The following is a 16,768-nucleotide window of genomic DNA, read 5'->3' on the forward strand; positions in this document are numbered from 1 at the left end:
TGTGTGTGTGTGCTTTTCAGACCTGCTGCTCCATCCCGTCATCTCCGTGTCCTCCTCCTCCTCCATCCTCGGGGTCTCTGAGGCCAGCAGCAGGGGCTCCAGGTGATCTGGGGCTCCACCTTCACCATCAGCTGCTCCATCCAGCCACAGTACCCAGGAGGCTCCTTCCAGCTCACCTTCACCTCCTTCAACACCTCCTACAACTCCACCCAGCCGGCTGTCAATCACTCTGCACACTTCCTGTTTCCTGCCGCAGAGCCTGCCCACCGGGGAAACTACAGCTGTGTTTACCACCTCCATGTTTTTGGGCACAACTTCACCTCAGAGAGTCGCCTGCTGTCTCTGTCTGTGTCTGGTAAGAAGAAGCTGAGGCGCTGTTTACATGACAGTTCAAGTGAAAATGTTTCGTCTTTTCATTTTTGGATCAGAAAAATTTCACATTTATTACAACAAGGTTTGAAGACTATGGTGTCGAGGACCAGTGGCAGGGCTTCTCCTGCTGATTTGGGGTCCTGAGCGTTTCCACAAAGGGTCAATTTTGGTTTTTTTGTCAACATATCGATCAGGGATGTTTTTAAAGTGACTCTGAGAGCTGTTGTCTTGTAAATCCACACACAATATGCAACATATGTTTTGCCCGTTCTCTAGAAATCAGCCGAGACTCTGAAACGGTACGACGATGAGAAGAATTGATCAGACCAAATGTGAGAATGACCCTACTCACTTTGTTTCAACCAAGGCCCAGGATATTTGTTCAGTCGGATTTGTTTTTCTGTCTGTTAGCAACTTGAAAAAGTTCTAGACTCATTATCCTGAAATGTTCAGGAAACGTCTACAATGGAAAGACGAACATATGATCAGATCATCTCTGGGTCCTCTTCAGGACTGATGGAGGAGAAATGGAGAGATGGTCCACAGATTCAGACAGACGGCTGCAGTAACCCCGTCACTGGACTGTTTACCTGGAGGAGCTGATCTGGAAAGCAAAGCTCTGTGTTTACCCGATCAGTCCATCTGGTCAGGATGTCCCTGGTGTCCCCCCTTTAGAGGTTTAGCAAGCAGGACGGACTGGGAGGGACGGCCCAGGGTCGGTCCAGGACTCTCTGGATAGATTCTAACTCTGGTTTGGTTTGAGAGAGACTCTGAGTCCACTAGAAGAGCTGGAGGAAGACAGAAGGGACAGACATGTCTGGAGGGGTTCGGTCTCTAAACTGCTAACGAGACCTGATCCAGACCAAGAGGGGGCTGAGAGGGATGGACTCTTGATGGTCTCACTGCCAGCAGTCCTCAGACGGCTGATTTCTCTCTGTGTTCAGATCCGACAGCTGTGATCGTCAGATGGGGTGGTGGTGCCGCTGTCTCTCCTGCTGCTGCAGGGGGCGCTGTGGCTGTACTTTAAGGTACTGTTCACCTCTCTGATGCTCTGCAGCTCTGGGTGGAGCCAGACTCTCCGTCACTCCTGTGTGTCGTCATGTCTCTGCAGGCCAGCATGGGGCAGACCGGCGGACGGCGAGCTGAGTGCGGCGGAGGGATGGGATGAAGTCGGTCCACTGAACCGTCCTACTGCGGAAGACTATATGACTATACTCATTTTGAAATTTAATAAACATAAATTTATTTCATTCTCAGAATAAAATTGTATTTTTTCACTCAAATAAAATCAATAATCACTCATCAAAACAATTTTTTTCATTTTCTTCTTCCAAACTACTTGGACTGTGACTTAAAGCTATAGTGCATAACTTTAAATGTCTATGAAGTCCGTTTTAGCCAAGCCACTACTAGTGGAGAGGACAAAATGCAGATTAAGCCGATCGGCTCCTCTAACATCTCGCAGGATTTTTCAATATATATAATTCTTGCTTTGCTTGTCAACCGGCGCCATTCCGCGCTGGTGCGCAGGAAATTACACATTTTATGTCACCAACAAGAAGGGAGGGTGAGGACGGGAGCGTCTCATAGCAACAGGCAGAGCTAGGCAGACCGAGGAAGCGACATGGCGGATAATCCAAAGAAACGGCCGAGAAAGAGTCCTGAAGTGGATCCTACCGCCAAAAAAAAAAAGCCTGGACGGTCGGCAGAAGGATTGCTGGCGAAGAAGGAAAGTGGCCGACGGAGAAGGCAAATGAGGATTTGTATTGGCGTGGCTTTTCCTCGGTGGAGAACATTGAAAGCAGAAATTGGGCTGAGGGCAGACACAGATGTTGCCTTACTGCAGTGTTGTTTTTGGCAGCCTATTTTGATTTAGTTTTAGTCTTAGTCTTTTGGACGAAATGCTTATTAGTTTTAGTCACATTTTAGTCATTTCTACACTTGATAGTTTTAGTCTAGTTTTAGTCGACGAAAACCAAACGGGTTTTAGTCCAGTTTTAGTCATTAAAAAAGGCTTAAACCATACATGAGGAAAAAGACAGACAAAGGAAATTGTAAACCAAACAAACATAATAAAATACACTTAAATGGCACAAAACCAACAGAACACATTGATGCCTTTGAATATCAAATAATAAACTGGACTAGTTTGATACTTTGCAAACTCAGTGCAGTGCTTATATGAGCTCTGCAGACAGAATGAGAGGAGTAATAGGATTTTGCTGATACTTTCAAGCTATTTTTATAATGTCCGTACTGATATAAAGGCTGAAATCTTTTATTAAAACTGGTCTGTTTTGTTTCTATGTTACTGATTTCAACTGGTAAGAGTAACGTCTTGTTATTCTTTTGGAGGAGCAATAAAACCAATATTAAGATGGTTATTAGGAAAATACTACCATTAAAACATCTGAAATAATCAAAATTAATTCCTTGGGTACACTTGATGGTATGAAACACTTGGAATCTTCAAAACTGAAATGACAAACATAGCTTGAGTTCAGTGGCGGCTGCTGGTCTTCCAAAGAGGGGAAGCTCATTTTCAGCATACATTGTAATATGTGTAATCTGTTTTTTGTATGTAAATTCTATTAGCTTTCATGCCTTTTGTACGCCCTGTCAAAGTTAGACAGATCCTCAAGCCCACTTGTGAACAGACAACACCTCCCTGAGATAGTTTCATCCAGAGGCATGGCCAGCAGGACATTTTATTGGTGACAGCACTTCAGTCAGCAGCTCACCTGGTCAGACCAGGACAGCTGAAAGGACCTGTTACTTTTCCCCACCTTTCGGCACCAGCTCAGTCGTAGGAGTTGATCTGTTATGCAGTTTAACCCAATTTTCTCTTCGTAAGGAAGAATATCAAATGGGCTTCGCCAAAATCGCGGTCCACAACATTCACATTGTCTGCCGTTGTGTGCAGCTAGTAGCGAGCAGGCTGGAGCTGCTGGAGGCTGGAGCTGTGTGAGAGAAGGGGAGAAGCTCCACAGCTGCTAGTCGAGGACAGAACTACAGAGTGACCGAAACGAGTCTCCAAAACACAACGCTAGTCGTTTTCTCACAAACACAAAGTCTCCAGGGATCACAAAGCCTCAAATCAACTCAGAAAAGCAGAATGAAAAACTTCAGAAGCGCTTCGGTGCATTTTATTTATTCAAGATCGCTGATTTGTTCATTCGCTGTCAATCAAGCTTCACACAGATCATCCAATCACCACGCAGAAGCTCAGCGTCCAGGCCAGCCCAATTCTCCATAGACCCCCAGAGACGCTGAGCGTCCGTGGGCGGGACCAGCCCAGTATTTATCCAATGAGCGTCCAGTTTCACTGCAGCAGAACAACCCACTCTAGCTTCCGCATGGACGCTCAGCGTCCGGCTGTTTAAAGCGCCGTGCCGCCTGCGAGGAGGAGTGAGAAAAAAGCCGAGTCAGTTACTTCAGTAGCCGATTCTGAACAAAAGATGAACGTGTTGTAGCGCATATTTAGTCAATGAAATGTTCACACAACAGTAATATTGGACCACTTATTTTTTGATATTTTAGGGAAGTTGAGCTTCCCTTGCAGTCTTAGAGCAATCGCCACTGCTTGAGTTTCATAAACTTTGTATTCCTTACCTGAATTTTCTCTATACACATTTAAACAAAAGTGAAAATACATTTCTTCAAAGTAAGACAACACCTGAATTATTTTTAAAAAAGAAAAAGTAAAGATTTATTAGTTACTTGGGGGAAAAAAAATCTTCACTAATCAACGGTGGGCTCCTTTCAGTTTCACAGTAGAACAGTCAAACAGTTGGATCAGATCCTCCGTCTCCCACTACCAGGCATTCTGTTTTCTTTCTGCTGGATTCTGATTAAAGTACATCCAGAAATCACTGCGTCTTTTCCTCATGCCGAGCCCCGGCGAAAGTTGCTACCACGCTCTGTAGTGCCCGGTGTATGCGGTGCAGGCGTGGTCAAACAGGAAGCAGCTCGTGAATTGATAATATTTCAGAGTAAAGCAGCCGATCTGCGTGAACAAGCTGTGGGAATCGCATTGGTTTTAATTTATTTGAAAGTCAAAATTCTGACATTTTCGTCTTGTCGTCGTCTCGTTAACGAAAAACAACGATACGTCTCGTCACATTTCCGTCTTTAAAGAGATATTTTAGCTCGTCACGTCTCGTTTTAGTGCACGGAAAAAAGGGGCGTTGACAAATATTTTCGTCGTCGTCATCGTTAACGAAAAACAACACTGCCTTGCTGCTGTTGGATAAGTAAGTGACTTGGTTTATAATTATATAAGTACCTTATTATTTTTTCTAAAATGGTGCTATGAACGTTATGTTGTAATGTTAGCAACCTGCTAACATAATGTCACACGGTAATAATCACACATTCACAAATGCTGTCTAAGAATATTGTCATTCCAGTGCTGAGTATGGGTAGCATCCACTAACCTGTCAGTTACAAATTAGCAGGCATCTTGTCTCCCGTTTGTAATCAGCTATTTGCATTTCTGTGGCAAAAAAAGAAAACAGTTATTACCTCTTCGGAAGAGTCCATCTTTTTTCACCAGCTGTCCTTATTCACACAGAATAAAAACCGTTTCCAACGGTGATTCGCGCGGTGGAAACGCGAATCTCCGTGCAGCGGCTGGGGGGAGAGGGGGAGGGGGACACCGGGACACCGGGGACACTGGGACCCCTGGGCGCACGTCATGTGGAAGCGCCGACGTTATTGTTGTATGAGCGCAGAATTCCACTAGAGGGCAACCGAAGTTACGCACTAGAGCTTAAATAAAAAGAAAATGACATTAATTTTCAAAAGATGTCCCACCAAATACTTTAGCAAAATTCAACTTGAGATGTAGATTTGAAAATTAAACTGGATTTACATGCTTCCTCATTTCAGGTTCCGGCTGCAATTACGTGCCTCAAAATGATTAAAGACTATACAAAACTGCATTTCATCGTCGAGTATCTAGAATGATAGGTGCGCTGTGCACACTGGAGCTGGTGAAGGTGGAGATTTTCGTACCACTTCTGAAAACCTGTGCCGCAATGTCTGGCAGCAACACAGCCTTCCTGTGTCAAAAAGGCTGTTGGTTACCAGTGATCATTCAGTAGAAGCCATAGACTCAGCCGCTGTGCTCCGGTATATTCTTCCGCGGTGCACTGTGCTTGTGCAGATCTGTGTGTATCAAAACGTTATTTTAACGGATTGAAAAGAAAACACGCCTTTTAAAATGTTTTATAACCATTCTGAGTTACTTCACGTGCTAATACACCGTCCCCTGGACCACTGGAAGGAGGATTTTGTCCACTTTCATAAGTCCGGCTCTGTCTCCTCTTCACCTCCAGCAGTTGAGCTAAGCTAACTACGATGCTAACAGCTGGGAGCCAGTCACTGGACGCACAGACACAAAAAAGGTATTTATGAGCTTATCTCCCTTTGTAAATGATAGGGATAGGGCGTGGGCCCCAAATCTCTGGAGTATTCCTTTAAGGAGCCGAGTGACAGCCATCTTTATTCCTCAGACTTAAACAGTGACACTGCTAATGTACACTCTGCTCTCCTGACGTTCACGTTACTGCTGATAATTCACTTTCAGTTTTAATCTGGTTTCCGCTCTTTCAGAATGTTCTCCGTCTCTCTTAGAAGAGGAGGACTTCTCCAGTCCTGACTTCTCCACCAAGTTTCCCCTTATTCCTAAACCTCAGGAATTCCATTTCAAAACCATAAATGAGTATATCCCTCTCATCAGATCCACATTAAGCCTTTATGTAACAATAATGAATTGACAGAACACTTGTTCTATGCTTGTGAGAAAACTGACTATGAAATCTATAAGAACATATTTCAATTCATTCAATGACATAATGTTTGATTTGTTTTGTGTAGTTTTTGCGTGCTGGTTGTTTAGTGCCTGCAGATGATTGTAGAGCCTGGATGTTTTGTCTTTTCTTCTGGCTGCTCCATCCTTCTGTTTCATGGCGAAGCTGCTACATGGACATAAAAGCACACTTCCTGTTTATTACCTAACTACATGCGTGACATCACATAGGGCGGGGCTTACAGGCCTTCCAGCCAAGGCTGTACCGGAAGTCCGTGGGAAGATGTCTCACTCTGATGGATTTCATGAAAACCACAAAATAATCATAATTTATTGGATTAAAAAGGCAGTCTTGGTACTGACTTTCTTTGCTGCTTGTGTTGGTATTCCTGTACATTTCCTGTCCCTTCTCCTACATTTTGTCTCCTCATCATGACATGAACATGACATTACAATATGAAGATAGGGAACTACTTTTACCACGTATTTATTGATTATGATAGTGGGTTGTGTAGCCTATAAACAATTCATATTATTAAAATATATATAAGTTGTAATGTTGTCACTGTCCTAAAAAAATTGGACTTTTAACTTTCAAACAAGGATTTTGATAGAAATAATAAGAAAATCACAAACTGTAGACATACACAAAATAATCCATTAATGAATGTGTAAATTAAACAAATAAATATTATTCCATTTTTTGTTTGTCACTTAAACATATAAGGATTTCTGATGTTTTTATGTTTGATTAATCTGAGCTAACTGAAGTAACTAATTGAAGTAAAACCAAAGCTTACAAAGTAAAGACTGTTGTTACAAGTTTGTTCATACGGTAAACAGGCAGAGGAGAAACTGATGGTGAAGATTTATATTTGTCACTCCGTATTATTGTTGTTGTTGTTTTTTTAACGAGTTATTATTGTTTTGGTCATGGTCGTTGTTGTTGTTTTCACGAGCTTTGTTCTCGCTGTTTGTGTTGTTTTCTGAGATTCGGGTGTTGTACAGAGTGACTCCTCTTGCTCCTCTCTCGGCTCGGCCTCCTCCTCCTCGCGCTCCTGTGCGCATGCGCGCTGCATCCCGGCGCATCATCATCACCACCATCATCATCATCATCAGCAGCAGCAGCAGCAGCAGCAGCAGCAGCATCAGCGCGCGCGGAGCGCCGCAGACTCAGAGCGACGCAGCGCGCGGCACCACGGCCCGGTTCCTATGAAGGCTTCCCCCGGCGGAGCAGCGGCTGTTCCCCGGTGATCAGTGAGAGGCGCGCGGCGTGCCAGTCGGTGTCTCCCCCGGTGTCTGGGCTCTCCTCGCGCACCGCATCCCGCCGCCCCGAGAACACAAAATGGCGGACATCATCGAGCTGGGACCCGCCTACGGTGAGTGCCAGGCCGCGGCCCCGGTCCCCGGACCCGGGCCCGGTACCCGCGGTCCGCGCGCTACCCCCCCCGGTCCACGCGCTCCGGTGCGTCACCGCGAGCCGCCGCGGTGTGAAATGTCCGGTGTCATCCTGCGTTCATCAGCTAAATATCAACCAATCAGTTTATCAATAATCAATCTTCCGGACATCCTGGGCTGTGGCGGCGGTGCACGCGCACAGCGGAGCAGTGCGCGCGCGGCTTGCTGCTTTACAATTAAGACACGGGTAAAAAAAATAACCCCGCAGAAAAAACATCATCGTCTTCATCATCTTCATCATCCTCACAGAGCCTGCGCACGCTCCTGCATGCGTGCGTGCGTGCGCGTGCCAGTCGGGGTGTGTATCAGGTGACGTCATGTCTGAACCAGCGACACAAAGAGTTTAATAATGAAAAAAACAGTTTTAACGAAGAAAATCACAAAAATCCACCCAGCATGCTTATTATTATTATTATTATTATATTATTATTATTATTATTATTATTTTATATAATGACCATACATGTGATTCAGAAAAGAAATCATGTTATTCTGAACGTGTTTGTATAGATAATCTAATCTCATGACACCAGATTTATTGTCACAATTCTAATTTAATTTTTTTGGCATTACGTTGCTCAATTAAATGTTTTTTAAGGAATTTAGAATTTTTTTCTATCGCCATAAATCCTATATTTTGAGTAAATATTAATAATCACAATGAAGGTGACTTTACATTTTTAAGTCAAGGTTTTTAAATGTACAAAATATGAACAAAATATTTGCATCTGTCTTGTTTCCCTATTTTTATTCACCCCTTAGACTAAAATCACTTCAATAACTTAAAGATCACAAGCATTGATTTAATTTTTTAAAATATTACAATACATAGTGATTATATACAGAAATAATTCATGTGAAATAGAAATGATTTCTCTGGGATTCAGAAAGTAATTTCTCTTCTATTTGTTTCTTTATTCACATCTAAATGGAGTTCAGCTCAGACTCTTCCTTCAGCCAATCAAATCCTTTTCAAGAGTTTCTGTGAACAAGCGTCACTGATCAAGAACAAGCACAGAAACATTATCCCACAACTTGTTGTTAAATCAGTTCATTACTGTGATCATTTATAAAGAGACATATAAACTCATTTCATGGTTTTCAGAGAGAATTTGAGAAAATGAAACAATTCTGAGATAATCATTATTAGTTGATTGGATTAATCGAGAACAGTTTTGATGCGTTGCAATGTTTTTATCATATATATGAAAATTCAATTGAATTTTATTGCTAGTTGGAAACTATTCAGCAAAACACTTAGAATGAGTTCAGACGTTTTCATGGAGCTTTAAAAAGAATTTAAAGAATGTTGTCAACATTAATGTAGTTTCTACAGCAGGTTTGGGTGGGTGGGGGGTGGTGGGGGGGGGGTGTGTGTGGGGGTGTGTGTGTTGTGTGTGCGTGTGGCGAGCAGCGAGCCCTTTCAGCTCTTTCCAAAACATGACATCATTGTGTGGAATGAATGGAAGCCTCAGACAACAGGAAGAAGGCTGCTCATTCTACTCTTAAATGTGTGGTTGTGTGTGTGTGTGTGTGTGTGTGTGTGTGTGTGTGTGTGTGTGTGATATGAGCTGGTGACTGTGTGTTAGCATTAGCTGGTGGCTACATGTTTAACGTTAGCAGACGTTGTTGATGTTTAGCACTGAGATCCGAAGATCCGGAACGCAGCTGCCGGCTCCAACGTCGACACGGCTGCTCGCTTCGCCCCCCTGTAATAAACGGCTGGATTTCCACCGGATGCGTCTTCCTTGTGGCTCAACGGCCTGCGGCTGCAGCAGAGTCGCTGGTGATCCCCTCCAGCAGGTATGGGATGCAAGATGGCGACTCCACGAACGTCCGGGTGCCGGTCCTCCGAAACCAGAATCCTCCCTGACACTCTGCAAAGCATGTTTACCTGTGGAAAGGGTGAGCCTCTGCCGCAGAGCTCCAGATCCGCTCTGATCGGTGGAAAATCAGCCGTTAAGTATGATGGCGTTCTCATTCTTGTAGCCATGTGTCTGCGCGCTGCGACGTTCCGCTGGAGGTTGGTTCTGGATGCACAGCGCCAGGAGGCAGAAGCTGAGCCAATCAGGCAGCTGCAGTGTCCTGCTGCAGCCGTGAACCTCGGCAGGACCGTGACCGCACGGCGCCCCGAGAGGCCGCCGCCCCCCAGCGATGCCCGGGCATCGACAGCCAGCGGCGAAGCTCAGCGACCCGCCCACGCTCCAACGCCACCAGACGGACGGAGGACGCCCCAGCAGGGACGCCATTAAAAAACAAAAAGCGCGCTGTCTCTGAAGGAACGATGTCAAACACTGTTGATTTTAATTCACCTGATTGCGTGTCACGTACGGATGCGGCGATGCGCGACGATGCTCTGCCGCCCGATATGACGGCTCTTCATGAAAGCGCTGATTGGTGTTTGAGAGACGCTGTGAAGACAGCAGGACGTGTCTCTCCGCTCTGCTGGACTCAGGGAGACTCAGGGAGACACGTCCCTCACTGTAAGTTAGCTGAAGCTTCACCGAGCCTTTCAGGGAAAAGAGTCCAGCAGTAACTTGAGACGCTTTCGTATCGTCCTGTCGAGACCCGGGTATTTTAACCTCCAGCACGGAACATTTGTAACTTGACTTGTTTTCTGTTCGTTTACGTCCCGCGCCTCGTCCTCTCTCTCGAGCTGTGCCGGTCGTGGGCGCATGTCAGGGAAAGTGTTTCACCAAACAGCCATGTCCACCGGCCAGTGTCCGACCCCTGGTGGAGGGAGCTCTCTGAGGGCGGCGGCTGAGGAGTGGCATCAGGAGGACGGCGCTCCGTCTCCGCCTGGTTTTCAGCGTTTCTCTGCGGAAATGTCTGGATAGTTTGGCCGCAGCAACACTGCGTCTTTGTTTTTACCGGACTATTACTGCTGATCCTCGGTGAATGTTAGAGTCCACTCCTGGTATATTATACTCAGATTACTGTCGGGTTGTTCCCATGCGGAGGTCAGAGGTCACTTCTGCTGAGGTCAGAGTTAATCTGCAGCAGTGAGGCTCGTGTTCTTCAAAGCACCGGATTACTGCGACCGTTAGGATTAGCAAACGGTTTGATGAGTGAAGGTGAGCTGAGTGCAGCTACAGCTGAGTGCAGTGTGTGTGTGTGTGTGTGTGTGTGTGTGTGTGTGTGTGTGTGTGTGTGTGTGTGTGTGTGTTGTGCATCAGTGTTGCCTCGTGGAACAATGATCCTCTGTACGAGGCTGACAGAGACCTGCAGATTAGACAACGTCCGGTCTGTCCTGCAGTCCGGTCCGGTCTGTCCAGCAGTCCAGTCTGTCCAGCAGTCCGTCCGGTCTGTCCTGCAGTCCAGTCCAGTCTGTCCTGCTGTCCAGTCTGTCCAGCAGTCCGGTCTGTCCTGCAGTCCAGTCTGTCCAGCAGTCCGGTCTGTCCAGCAGTCCGGTCCGGTCGTCCTGCAGTCCGGTCTGTCCAGCAGTCCGGTCTGTCCAGCAGTCCGGTCTGTCCAGCAGTCCGGTCTGTCCTGCAGTCCGGTCTGTCCTGCAGTCCGTCTGTCCAGCAGCCCGGTCTGTCCTGCAGTCCGGTCTGTCCTGCAGTCCGGTCGTCCTGCAGTCTGGTCTGTCCAGCATCCGGTCTGTCCAGCAGTCCGGTCTGTCCAGCAGATTGCTCGCAGCTCTCTGTCAGGTTTTCTACATCCGACTCACTCCCCCTTCACATGAAGCCAGTTTGTGCTCCGTCACCTTGATCCCGGGAGTGGCGTTCGCTCGACGCTCCTTCTTTCATAAAAACGGAGGCGGATGCTGGATCCTCTCTCTCTCTCTCTCGGCTGTGAATAAAAATCAATACCTTTAAATAATGAAACTAACGTTTGCTGGCGCATGATTCCCGACAGCACTTTTGTCTTTCGCTCGTTAGCCTGGTGCGCTAACGCCGTTAGCTCAGCCTTTCTCGACTTCCTGTCTGCCACACAGACAGAGCCGAGCACGCCGGCACCGCGGGCCTCGGCTGGCCCAAGCGTTTCAGGAAATCTGCATTTCCCCCGTTTCCATGGAATTGGAGCGTTTTCAAGAAAGTTGTGTTTTATCCACAACATTTTCAAAAAAGTTGCGTTTTCCCTGTTTTCCACGGAGACAAATAGGAGCGTTCCCAAAAACTTGTGTTCTGCCTCGTTTCCTCCCCCGGAGACAAGAGTCACGGCGTACTTAAAAATTGCGTTTCTAGTGGCTCTCGTGTCGTCGTCGTGTGAACACACACCCAAACGCGTGTGTTTACAGTCTCCACATTCTTCCGGTTGAGTCTGGGACGTCCTGAAGGTCTTCCGCGGTCCTCCCGTCCTCTAACTGTCCGGCCGTGTGCTTGCTGCTTTCAGCCATGTCTCCGGCTGGCGGGCTTCCTGGGCGCCGGCGTCCTGGTTCTGGTGGTGGTGGTTCTGATCCTGCTCTGGTCCTTCTGCCAGCGCCGTTACCTCGGGCGTCCGGACGCTACAAGCTGCACGGCGACCGCTACTGCGACGCCGAGGACCCGCCCTACAAGTTCATCCACATGCTGAAAGGCATCAGCATTTACCCAGAATCCCTCAGCAGCAGTAAGAGGATCGTCCGCGGCATCCGGCGCGCCGACCGCTCCGACCGCGACGGCGAGCGGGGCGGCGCCGGCGCCGCCGGGCGGGGCATGGTGCTGGTGGACGCCGAGAACAACATCCTGGACGTCCCGGGTCAGCTGCAGATGAGCCACCTGGTCCCGCCCACTGCCGGCCGGGCCCCGCCCACTGCCAGGCCCGGACGGAGCGGGCGCTGCCGGTGCGCGCCGACTACTGCTGCCTGGACAGCAGCTCGGCCAGCAGCAGCCAGACCAGCAGCAAGACCGCGTCGCCCTTCACGCCCGCCTCCTCCGAGCCCGAGCCCGAGCCCGCCTGGGCGCCGTCAGCCTCACCGTCGACTACAACTTCCCCAAGAAGGCCCTGGTGGTGACCGTGGTGGGCGCCCGCGGCCTGCCGGCCATGGACGAGCAGGCGGGCAGCTCGGACCCCTACGTGAAGATGACCATCCTGCCGGAGAAGAAGCACCGCGTCAAGACCCGCGTGCTGCGCAAGACGCTGGACCCCCTGTTCGACGAGACCTTCACCTTCTACGGCGTGGCCTACAGCTCGCTGCCGGAGCTCACGCTGCACTTCCTGGTGCTCAGCTTCGACCGCTTCGCCCGCGACGACGTGATCGGCGAGGCGGTGGTCCCGCTGAAGGCGTGGACCCCAGCACGGGCCGGTGCACCTCAGCCAGCAGATCACCAAGAGGAACATGCAGTGAGCCCGGCGTCTCCGCTTCCTGTTGACTCTCCACAGTCCTCACACTCTTCTTCCCACGCTGCCACCCGGTGGCTCGCGGAGGAACCGCGCCGTGGTTTGATTCAGTCTGTCTTTGTCCCGTCCTCAGTGTGAGACCCGTGGGGACTCCTGGCGTCTCTGTCCTACCAGCCGGTGTCCCACCGCCTCAGCGTGGTCGTCCTGAAGGCTCGCCACCTCCCCAAGATGGACATCACCGGACTGTCAGCCAGTCAGTGTCCTTCTGTCCATCTGTCCTCCTTCCTGTCCTGTATCTGGACTTCTGTCTGTCCCCTTCCCCTTATTGCTCTGACTAAACATTGTCCTCCTCCTCCTCCTCCTCCTCCTCATCTTCCTCCTCGTCCTCTTCCTCCTTCACCTCCACCTCTCTTCTTCCTCCTCTTCTTCTCCTCTTCTCCTCCTCTTCCTCTCTCTTCCTCCTCCTCCTTCTCCTTCCTTCTCTTCTCCACAGACCCTTATGTGAAGGTCAACGTCTTCTACGGCCGCAAACGCATCGCCAAGAAGAAGACGCACGTGAAGAAGTGCACGCTGAACCCGGTCTTCAACGAGTCCTTCATCTACGACATCCCGCCCGAGCTGCTGCCGGAGATCTCGGTGGAGTTCCTGGTGGTCGACTTCGACCGGACCACCAAGAACGAGGTGCTGGGCCGCCTGCTGCTGGGCCTGCACAGCGCCGCGCCCTCCGCGCCGCCCACTGGAGGGAGGTCTGCGAGAACCCCCGCCGGCAGATCTCCAAGTGGCACAACCTGAGCGAGTACTGAGGGGGCGGAGCCAGAGGAGGAGCAGGAGGCGGAGCCAGAGCAGGAGGACAAGCGCCAAGAAAAAAAAACAAAAAACAGCTGGGACTGTACCAGTGGAACGACACTGGGAAATACAGACTGAGTGTACAGCACACACACCCACACACACACCACACACACACACACACACACACACACACACACACACACACACACACACACACACACAGGTGTGTCTCAAAACAGAGGATTTTTTTTTTGTTAATTAACAGTGAAAAAACAGATAAACTGACACTTTTCAGCCTTTTTTAATTTTTTTTAATTTTAGCTTGTAGGTCATAAAACTCAGAACGCTTCGCAAAACATTAAAATATCTCAGTAAATTGAGTTTTTATCATTTAGTAATTATTACCACTAAAAACATTCAGAGTGTGGAAATAACATGGAAAACTTGAGTTTTCCGTGATCCTCTCATTTTTTGACATGCACCTGTACACACACACACACACACACACACACACACACACACACACACACACACACACACACACTTGTGATCATAGTTAAACTCTCTCTCTGTTATTTCACCACATTTGCAAGTGTAAGAAGAATCTTAAGAAGCAAACAGAAAACGAGCCGTTTTTCAAATCGAAAACCATAGAAGTCCATTTCTTGGGGGAGGAACTCTCCAAAAAGACTTACCATTAAAAAGAATAACATAAAAGACATTAAAGAAGAAGGAAGACCCCCCCTTCCCGACCCCCCTTCATGCACTTCATCGCATGTCCGTCTGAAAAGAGAAAAACGAGCCTCTGACGTCGTTTTCAGGAGAAGACTTCAGCTGGAACTCCGACATGTGGAGGAGACGCTGAAGCAGCTCTGCAACCGTGTGAATAGACCCCCCCCCCCCCCCCCCCCCCCCCCCTCCCCCCCCCCCCCTCCTCCTCTGGGGGACCACCTGACAAACTGCTCCCGCTCGCCTCGTCCAGGTCTCCATGGGGCTGAGAGGACGCTGGGTCATCGAGCCTCTGGGATGTGGACCCTCCGACAGGACGTAGAAACCCCCCACCCCACCCCCACCCCCACCCCCACCACAACAGCAGCAGAAGCTCATTCCTCCCAGTGGGCCATAGACCACCCCGACCGGAACTGGACATAGCCTTTCCCACAGGATGTAGACCCCCCACCCCCACCCCTATCACCTCAGGACCTGGACCCCCCCAATAGGCCATAGACTCCCTTCAACAGGACCTGAACCCCCTCAGCAGGACCAGCCTATCTGAGAGACCCGCAGGATCCCTGGAAACCCAGTTCCTCTGACGCAGAAGGAAGCTGTGGTCCCAGTGTTTAGGAGTAAAACTTCAAGAAATTAATTAGAAAAGACTTAAATTATCATGAATATGAGCTGGTAGACAATAACCACCATATTTGTTTCCTTGCAAGCAATTTCAAGATACCCTGTTTCAGCCTGAAGTCATTCTGGGGTTGCTAACTAAAAGCCACTCAGTCCCTGCAGCCCCACTTTGTACCACCAGGTGGTGCAGTGAGTCATCGGCGTGAGTGACTGCTGCGCTGAGTCGCTGTGAGTGGTGGCTGGAGGCTCCACCACCCCCCCCCCCCCCCCCCCCACCCCCCCACCCCCGTCCTCTAGTTTTCCGGGCCACGCTGGGACCCTTTGTCCTGCCGGAGGAATGCGAGCGCCCAGCAGGCGGCGCTGTTCTCTGCTGTAGATTTGTACAGATGTGACGATGTTCGCTGGTCCCCCCCCCATGTCCTCGGAGCTTTAGTGTGTGTGTGAGCGCCCCCTTGCTGTAGACCTGGATGCTAACCTCTGTGTTGGGTTTGTTAACACTTCATTGGACGTGCAAATAAAAAACCGAGTTAGCCATGACGGCTGCGTCTCCACACTCCTCTGTCGGCGCGTCGGGTTCGATTCACCATGAGTGTAGTTTTGTTTAAATACTTTGAGCTTATTAGTTATTATTCACAGTCATTTATTAACCTTAATTTTCTTTTCAAGATACATTCATCGATTCATGTGGATTATATTGAAATTCATTTAATTTATTTTACTTTGTTATAATTTTCTTTACTTTTCAGTTTCTTTTTAATTTTTAATTTTCTTTTTATATATTTTTCCAGGTTTTTTTCATGAATTGAATTTTCAAAAATATGTTAATTTTAATCTTTTTTTACGTAAGCTCAGACAAATGCTAACGGTTGTATGGAGTATATTACAGTGTATTTTTATTTACTTGAAATGGGAATGTTTCCATTTACTTTTCTTGCTACATTTCACTTTCCAGTTCTTTTCTTACAGGTATTTTTTATGTGAAATTTTAAAATATGTTAATTTTAAGCTTTTTTTAAACGTAAGCTCAGGAAGACTTTTGTTTTGATCTCGATGATATACGAGTACCAGTTCTGATCTTCGGCTACGAGCAGCCATTAAAAAGCACACAGAGAAACTGGTGCTCCAGACACCGAGGGTGGCGTCGGTCTGTCTGGACGCAGCTGTGTGTGCAGGGGCGGAGTCAGGGGCGGAGTCAGAGGACGCCCCGCCCCACCCACTTCAGCTCTAAAGGCAGACGTTTCCACACGGACGCATTTCAAGAGCGCAACTCAAATGGCAGCTCTCCACCAAACCTGAAGGTGGCGGTGCTGAGCTCTCGCTGGGCGTCAACAGCCAGCACCACAGAAGAAGAAGTGTTTGGTTTGGTTTGGACCGGAGGGAAGCAGCTCACAGGTCAGTCAGTGAAGCTCATCCGCTGGATGAATAAACGTCAAACAGAAAAACAGACGCTCAAATAAAGATATAAAACCCTCCGTTTGAAAACAGAAAGCTAGAAGGAAGTGTCGCTGAGCGAGTGACTCATGTTTCAGACGTGTAGATGAATAGAAGCTGTTCTCTGGAACAGACCGAGGAGAGAAAGAAGCTTCTCTTCCTGTTAAAAGAAGGAGCCTGAAGCGCTGAAGGTCACATGAAGAAGAAGCAGAGAACAGTGGCAGGCTGCTCAGGTCCTCCTCACCCCACCCCCTCCTCCCGCCTCCTCCTGGGTTGGAGTTCTCCTTCCTGCAGCTT

At 48.4% G+C, this 16,768-nt stretch overlaps 1 pseudogene; it reads left to right on the forward strand.

Moving 5' to 3' along the window:
* Window positions 1-7,318: 7,318 nt before the first annotated feature.
* LOC115396188 (synaptotagmin-11-like) lies at window positions 7,319-13,844 on the forward strand (annotated as a pseudogene).
* The last annotated feature ends 2,924 nt before the right edge of the window (window positions 13,845-16,768 follow it).

Source organism: Salarias fasciatus, chromosome 11 (assembly GCF_902148845.1).
Source record: "Salarias fasciatus chromosome 11, fSalaFa1.1, whole genome shotgun sequence".
In the NCBI taxonomy this organism is placed as follows: domain Eukaryota; kingdom Metazoa; phylum Chordata; class Actinopteri; order Blenniiformes; family Blenniidae; genus Salarias; species Salarias fasciatus.